The following is an 8,203-nucleotide window of genomic DNA, read 5'->3' as shown; positions in this document are numbered from 1 at the left end:
GGACACTTTGAAAGCAGTGCTACGGGGGAAGTTCATAGCACTAAGTGCCCACATGAAGAAACTGGAGAACAGTTATACTAGAGAATTAACAGCACAGCTGAAAGCTCTAGAACACAAAGAAGCAAACTCCCCCAGGAGGAGTAGACGCCAGGAAATAATCAAATTGAGGGCTGAAATCAATAAAGTAGAAACTAGGAAAACAATACAAAGAATCAATGCAATGAAGAGTTGGTTCTTTGAGAAAATCAACAAGATAGACAAACCTTTGTCCAAACTTACCAAACAGCAGAGAGTGAACATGCAAATTTAACAAAATCAGAAATGAAAAGGGGGACATAACAACAGACTTTGAGGAAATCCAGAGAATCATTAGGTCATACTTTGAAAACCTGTACTTCACAAAATTCAAAAATTTAAAGGAAATGGACGACTTCCTGGATAGCTATCACTTGCCAAAACTAAATCAAGAACAGATAAGCAATTTAAATAGATCTATAACCCCTATGGAAATAGAAGCAGTCATCAAAAGTCTCCCAACCAAAAAAAGTCCAGGTCCAGATGGCCTCAGTGTAGAATTCTACCAGAAATTCAAAATAACAGCTTATACCAATTCTTCTCAAAGTATTCCACACAATAGAAGCACAAGGGTCTTTGCCAAACTCTTTCTATGAGGCTTCAATAACCTTGATTCCCAAGCCACACAAAGATACAACTAAGAAAGAGAACTTCAGACCAATATCCCTCATGAACATTGATGCAAAAATACTCAATAAAATACTGGCAAATCGGATCCAAGAACACATCAAAACAATCATTCACCACGATCAAGTAGGTTTCATCCCAGGGATGCAGGGATGGTTCAACATACGAAAATCCATCAACGTAATCTACCATATAAATAAGCTGAAAAACAAAAATCACATGATCATCTCACTAGATGCTGAAAAAGCCTTTGAGAAAATCCAACACCCCTTCATGATAAAGGTCTTGGAGAGATCTGGGATAATAGGGACATACTTAAACATAATAAAAGCTATATACAGTAAACCAACAGCCAATATCAAACTAAATGACAGAAACTCAACGCAATTCCTCTAAAATCAGGAACAAAACAAGGCTGACCACTCTCCCCATACCTGTTCAACATGGTACTTGAAGTTCTAGCTATTGCCATACGACAACAAAGGGGGATCAAGGGGATACAAATTGGGAAGGAAGTGGTCAAACTTTCACTGTTTGCAGATGATATGATAGTTTACATCAATGACCCAAAGAACTCTATCAGGGAACTCTTACAGCTGATTAACACTTTCAGCAAAGTGGCAGGCTGCAAGATCAACTCAAGAAAATCAGTAGCCCTACTACATACAGATGATAAAAGGGCTGAAAAAGAAATCAGAGAAACATCACCCTTTATAATTGCCACAAATAACATAAGATACCTTGGGGTAACGCTAACCAAACAAGTGAAAGACCTGTATCGCAAGAACTTTGAATCTTTACAGAAAGAAATTAAAGAAGCCCTCAGAAAATGGAAAGATCTCCCATGCTCTTGGATAGGTAGGATCAATGTAGTAAAAATGGCAATCCTGCCAAAAGCAATCTACAGATTCAATGCAATCCCCATTAAAATCCTAGCACAATTCTTCACAGACCTTGAAAGAACAATAATCAATTTTGTATGGAAACACAAAAGACCCAGGATAGCCAAAACAACCCTGTTCAACAAGGCAACGTCCAGAGGCATCAGCATCCCTGACCTCAAGCTCTATTATAGAGCTATAGTCCTGAAAACAGCTTGGTATTGGCACAAAAATAGACAGGTAGACCAATGGAATCAAATTGAAAACCCTGATATTAACCCACACATGTATGAACATCTGATCTTTGACAAAGAAGCTAAAAATATACAATGGAATAAAGAAAGCACCTCAACAAATGGTGCTGGCATAACTGGAGGCTGGCATGTAGAAGAATGCGGATTGATCCATGTTTATCGCCATGCACAAAACTTAAGTCCAAATGGATCAAAGACCTCAACATAAATCCAGCCACACTGAACCTCTTAGAAGAGAAAGTGGGTGGTACCCTTGAACGAATCTTGAAATTCCCAGGCAAATGGATGACACTAGAAGAAACCATCCTGAGTGAGGTAACCCAGTCACCAAAAGAGAAACATGGCATGTACTCTCTCATATATGGATTTTAGACATAGATATGGGGAGTGCCAGCCTACAATCCTATGGCCAGAGAGTCTGGGAAACAGAAACTTTATTTAGTGGCTGATCGAAGAAGAGGCAGACTCCCTTGGTTAAGTACTGAGCTGAACTCAAGAAAGCCAGTAACAGAGAGGGAGGACTGATGATCAAAGGGATTAAGACTGGGCTGGTTTAACCCCCAGAAACAGCTGACCAGACAAAGGTTAACTCGTGAAACCCAGGCATTAGCCTGGGAAGCCAGCCACTTTGGAAATCAGTATGGAGATTCCCCAGAAAAATGGGAATAAACCTACCACAAGACCCAGCAACTCCACTCTTAGGCATATACCCAAAAGATGTCCATTCATACAACAAGGATGTCTGCTCTACTATGTTCATAGCAGCATTATTTGTAATAGCCAGAACTTGGAAGCAACCTAGATATCCCTCAACCAAAGAGTGGATAGAGAAAATGTGGTACATTTACACAATAGAGTACTATTCAGCAGAAAAAAACAATGTAATCCTGAGAATCACAGGCAAATGGATGACACTAGAAGAAACCATCCTGAGTGAGGTAACCCAGTCACAAAAAGAGAAACATGGCATGTACTCTCTCATATATGGATTTTAGACATAGATCTGTGGAGTGCCAGCCTACAATCCCATGGCCAGAGAGTCTGGGAAACAGAAACTTCATTTAGTGGCTGATCGAAGAAGAGGCAGACTCCCTTGGTTAAGTACTGAGCTGAACTCAAGAAAGCCAGTAACAGAGAGGGAGGACTGATGACCAAAGGGATTAAGACTGGGCTGGTTTAACCCCCAGAAACAGCTGACCTGACAAAGGTTAACTCTTGAATCCCAGGCATCAGCCTGGGAATCCAGCATGGGACTGATCAAGACCCCTGAATGTGAGTGTCAGTGAGGAGGCCTAGGTAATCTATTGAGCCTTGGGCAGCAGATCAGTACCCATCCCGAGTATACACACGGACTTTGGACTCCCATCCAACAATGTGAGGTGCACTCGCACCCTGAACTCTTGGGGAAGGGTCTAGGCCCTGCCCTATATGAAATGACAGACTATGGACACCCCCATGGAGGGCCTCACCCTCCCTGGGGGAATGAGGGGATAATGAGGGGGTTGGGGGGAGGGCATGGGAGGGGGGAGGGAAAGGGAGATGACCCTGGAACTGACTTGTGAGGCAACCTTGTTTCTTATCTAAATTTAAACTGAAAAATAAATAAATAATACATATGCTGTAAAAATAAAAATGAATAAAAAGAAAATAAAACACAAATACATTAAAAAAAGAATCTGAATTTCTCTGTTTTCTGGTGTGTTCCTAGGTTGGGAAAAGGAAACAGCTGATTCCACAGCTGGTGACAGAGCCCTTTTCAAGGGCAGTTGCCGGAGAACCCAGACATGGGGAGCAGCTGTTCCTCCTCTCCTGGGAAGTTCACCTACCACTGACAGCAGGTGGGGAGTGGATCCAGTCAAGCCTGCCTGTCTCAGCAAGTAGGAGATGCTTCGATCAGGAAGTCAGAGCTGATCCCTCTTCTCCATAATTTCTTTTCCTTTTTACAAAGCTCTGCACGGACTAGCTGGGGAGCAGTCTCTACAGACCAGGGCTGCACACTTCACAGAAGCGCTGGGGCTCAACTTTAAATAATGCACTCCACAGCAGGCTACACTGTTTACAAAACTATTCTTTCCCAGGCTTGCTCCAGAGGCATTTGGTTTCCAACATTTGAAACTGCCTTGCTCACCGTTTCCTTACACTTAAGAGTGAACTGGAGCGCATTTATTGTTAGAGGTGCTAGGTGTGCCTTCTGTGCTCAGTGAAGGAGCCCGAGGAGGGCATCCCAAAGAAGGTATAGGAGCTGGCCAGTGCAGTCATGAGGTGCTTTGCGGATGAGAGCCCACCTGTGTTCAGTAACTTCAGTTCCAATGTGTCCCTCAGCACTGGGGTTGAAATATTAATCCCTAAGTCGTGTGTTAATGACATTAGGAGGTGGAACCTTTAGGATATTGCTGCACATTCATGAAGGCTTTGAGCTCATGAATAAATTGATAATGGATTAACAGGTTAATGGTTGTAGTAGGAATAGCTGTGTTATAAAGGCGAGCTCTTTCTAGTAAGCATATTCAATTTTAACGGTGATGACCTTGCCATGCTATGATACAGATTTTGAGTAGATGCCAGTACCCTGCTCTTGAACTTTCCAGAACCTAATTAACAACTGGCCACTTCCTCCCCCTCTCTTCCCCTCCCCTTCACCTCATTTCACCTTCCTCTTCTTCCTGCTCTTCTTCCTCCTTCTTGATGACAGAGATTGAACCCAGGATCTTACACAGGCTAAGCAAACACTCTGCCGCTGAGCCATAACCCCAGCCTCTAAACTGGCATCCTTTATAAATTACCTGGTCTTAGGAGACTGAAAATTGGCTAACACAAGGATTCACCCAAGTCACTTCGTTGAAACTTCTTGTCCTATTTGTAAGTATTTCAGGTACTCGGGGAACTTGGCTTTTCTGATCATTGAGATTCCCCACCATTATCATTCCACTTGTCTGCCTGCATATCTGTCTGTCTGTCTGTCTTTCTATCTATCTGTATCTATCTCTGTATAGAAAATAGTATATAGAATCAAAGAAAGAAGGAGAGAGGGAGAGGTAGGAGGGAGAGAACTAGAGAAGAGGGAAAAATTTGGCTTTTACTTTCTACCATTCTGTGCAGAATCATAAATATGATTGCTCTAGAGTATTCATTATATGGGAACAGGGAAGGCATCTTTTCCTCAACATTTCTCTTTGACTAAGAAGTAGCTGCTTTTTATGCCACCCTGTCCTGGAGTTAGGAATTTATGGACTTTTGTGCTTTGAAAAATTTCCTCTGCACAAAAAGTTCTTTGGAAAATTTTCCTGTTTACTGAAATGCATTTTCCTCTACAACTGTTCCTGTCACTCACAGGGAAATTGTGCACAGTGAAAGAAATTCCTTTCTTGGAGCCTGTATCTAGCAGAGCTGGAGTTTCATCTTTGGTTGGTTTGTAATTCTTCTATGCATGTAGCATGGGGGTCACTGTCATATACTCTTTGACTCCCCCATTTCCCCTACATTTTGGACTTACATATCTTCATTGCTGGAAAATGTGGTATGATGTGTATTGTCCCTTAAGAAGGTATAAAAACTTTATGTAACCTACATGCACTTCCAGCTTGCATATTGTCTTGGATGTGATGAGTAAATTCCTGGTGAAATGATACAAAAACTACAGTTCCTTCATGGTTACATCATTTGTGTCCAGGGATGACATCATGAGAATGTCCTAGTTCCTAGACCTTGGTAGTTTGGGAATGAGCCATGTCATCCTTCACTCATTAGAAATGATGGAATAACTTTCATCCTGTACTACTGCATGCCTGTCATACTTTTAAATTCTTAATACTTAAATATAGTATGTATACATCCCATTATATATTTAATAGATAAGGCTTGTTTTAAGTCATGAAGCTTAAAATTATTCCTTGTAAGTTCTACTTAAATTAATCTGTTATTATTCAACTGGATACTTTAAAATACAAATGGCTGACTGCACAATAGGTATTAAGGTATTATCCATCTTTTTAGTAGGAGTTATTTAGCTAAATAACATTCAGGTTCTACTTAGTCTAACCCTGTAGGTTCACAGTTCTCTACCTGCTTTGTGAGTGTGATGGTGACTTTTGCTGGCCACATCCTCTTGACTTCTTCATCTTATGACTTGGATATGTTTGGCCAATGGAAGAGCTGGAAGGAGACTTAAGAATTTATGAAGTGATATGAGGGCATTTATTCCTCTGGCTTCATCTCTTCTGGATCATAGTTTGGTACTGGTTGTATATTTTGCTGTGAGGTCACATACCTTAAATAATTTTGTGGATTGTTTCTCCATTCCTTGCTCCTTGGTGTTGTTATTGCTTTTAGGGTAATTTAAAAACTACTTTGTCTGTGTACTTTACCTTGCTTTGTCTTTGTAATTATCTCCTGATTATGTCGTCTGCAGTCATTCCTTTGGAATACACGACTTGTATTCAGACAAAACCCATATGAAGTGCTGGAGAGTTGGCTCGGCCATTAAGAAAATGTGCTGCTCTTACAGGTGATCCATGCCTTAGTCCAAGCACCCATGTCAGGTGTCAGGTAGCTCATGACAGCCTCTAACTCTAGATCCTGGGCTCCGATGCCCTCTTCTGATATCTGTGGACACCTACACATATCTGCATGCATACGCACAATTACAAATAAAATCAAATCTTTTTGAAAACGCCCAGGTGAATAAATTAAGGACACTAAAAATGGCTACTTAAACAACAGGTCTATGAAGCGGAATATGGGATTATATTGTATAGTTAGCAGAATAATGGCCTCCTGAAAATGTTCATCTCCTATTCCTGGAATCTAGATGTTACGTTTCATGAAGAGGGGGATTATATCTGTACATGGAATTAAGAGTGATATCAACTGAGTTACAGATAGATTCTTCTGGATGTTCAGAGAGGCCCCATAGAATCAAAAGTGTTCTTAAAAGTGAAGGGGGCATCTAGAAGAGATAGCATCAGTGATACATTATGAGAAAGATTGACAGCCATCCTAACTTTGAAAGCAGAAAGGCACCATGAGTCAGGGATGGAAGGCAGTGTCTGGAATTAGAAAAGTCAAGGAAACTTATTTCCCCCTGGGGTCTCAAGGATGAAACCTTAACTTTGCCTAGTGAGGACTTTTGTTTTTATATATAGGATAATAAATGGGAGTTGTTTTAAGCCAGTGAGTTTATAGTAATTGATTGCAGCATCAATAGGAGACTGATAAAATTGCTACCATATTTAATGAATGCATTGAATTTTTTGATACAGGAAAATATTATGCAGATAATTTAGGATGTTATACTCAAATTATTAATAGTAACAGAAATTGGAATTCATGTAAGTAGAAAGCAAGATGAAGATCAATTAGTTATGGTCCTTAGTTGCTATGGTGACAATGGTAATTATCAATAATGTGGTGTAACTTGACTGTTTTTATCAATAATAAATGATATGCATAGCTAAACAAATAAATTAAAAGTTTGGAGGTCCAGCCAGGACACAAATAGGAAATTAGAAAATCTGTATGAAGGCTCTCAGAAGTTGCTGACTATCTTGAATGTGTTAGACAGAAGTGAGGACCAGTCTGGGGTCTAAGAATGAAGACATTAATGTCTGTTCTGCTATGTATTTCTAGGGCTTGCTGGCCAGTCAGTGAGGCTGAAATGGAGAGTTATGGGTTCAGTAAGAGGCCATGTCTCAAAAAATAAGATGGAGACACTGGAACAGAGAGCAGACTTTTGAGACATGAAACGGGAACATTTGGACACACAAAGGCAAGGCCTTAGCCTTTGAACTTCAACAGTGTCTCAAAAAATAATAATAATGCAACTAAGGATCCCAATCCACCAAAGGGACTGAGGAGCAGGGCTTTGGTGATGGGTGAAGGAAATCATGCCTAACAATTTATCTTGTATGATCAGTTTCAGGTATAGGACTATGCAGCTATACATCATTAATTTCTTCTATCTTTTTTCTTTGTCACCTTATATAAAAGGTTGGGCTGGAGATAGCTCAGTGACATGGTACATGCTTGAAATACACAAGACTGTGGTTTTGAACCCTAGCACCACCACTGAAAGTAAAAAGTTTTAAAAGTCATTGGTAGTATCTAATGTTTTAGCTTCAGGTGGGACTATGGTTGAGTCATGCTATCTTCCTTGCAGTGGTGGCTGGTAGGATATCATAGGCCTTCAATGTTGGAGACGTATTTCTCACTCTGAAAGACAGATGCTGAGATAAAGTGTCTCTAGGGTGCGTGTGTACCATTCTTCACACTTCTCCATGACTTGCATCAACCAAACCTCCCTGCCTTTGACATGTGCTTGCTATGTCCAGCATGACTTGGTCATGGGAAATTGACTGGGATAAGGGAGTG

The sequence above is a fragment of the Mesocricetus auratus genome, unplaced genomic scaffold (genome assembly GCF_017639785.1).
Source record: "Mesocricetus auratus isolate SY011 unplaced genomic scaffold, BCM_Maur_2.0 Super-Scaffold_100676, whole genome shotgun sequence".
NCBI lineage: Eukaryota > Metazoa > Chordata > Mammalia > Rodentia > Cricetidae > Mesocricetus > Mesocricetus auratus.
This window is presented reverse-complemented; position numbering follows the sequence as displayed.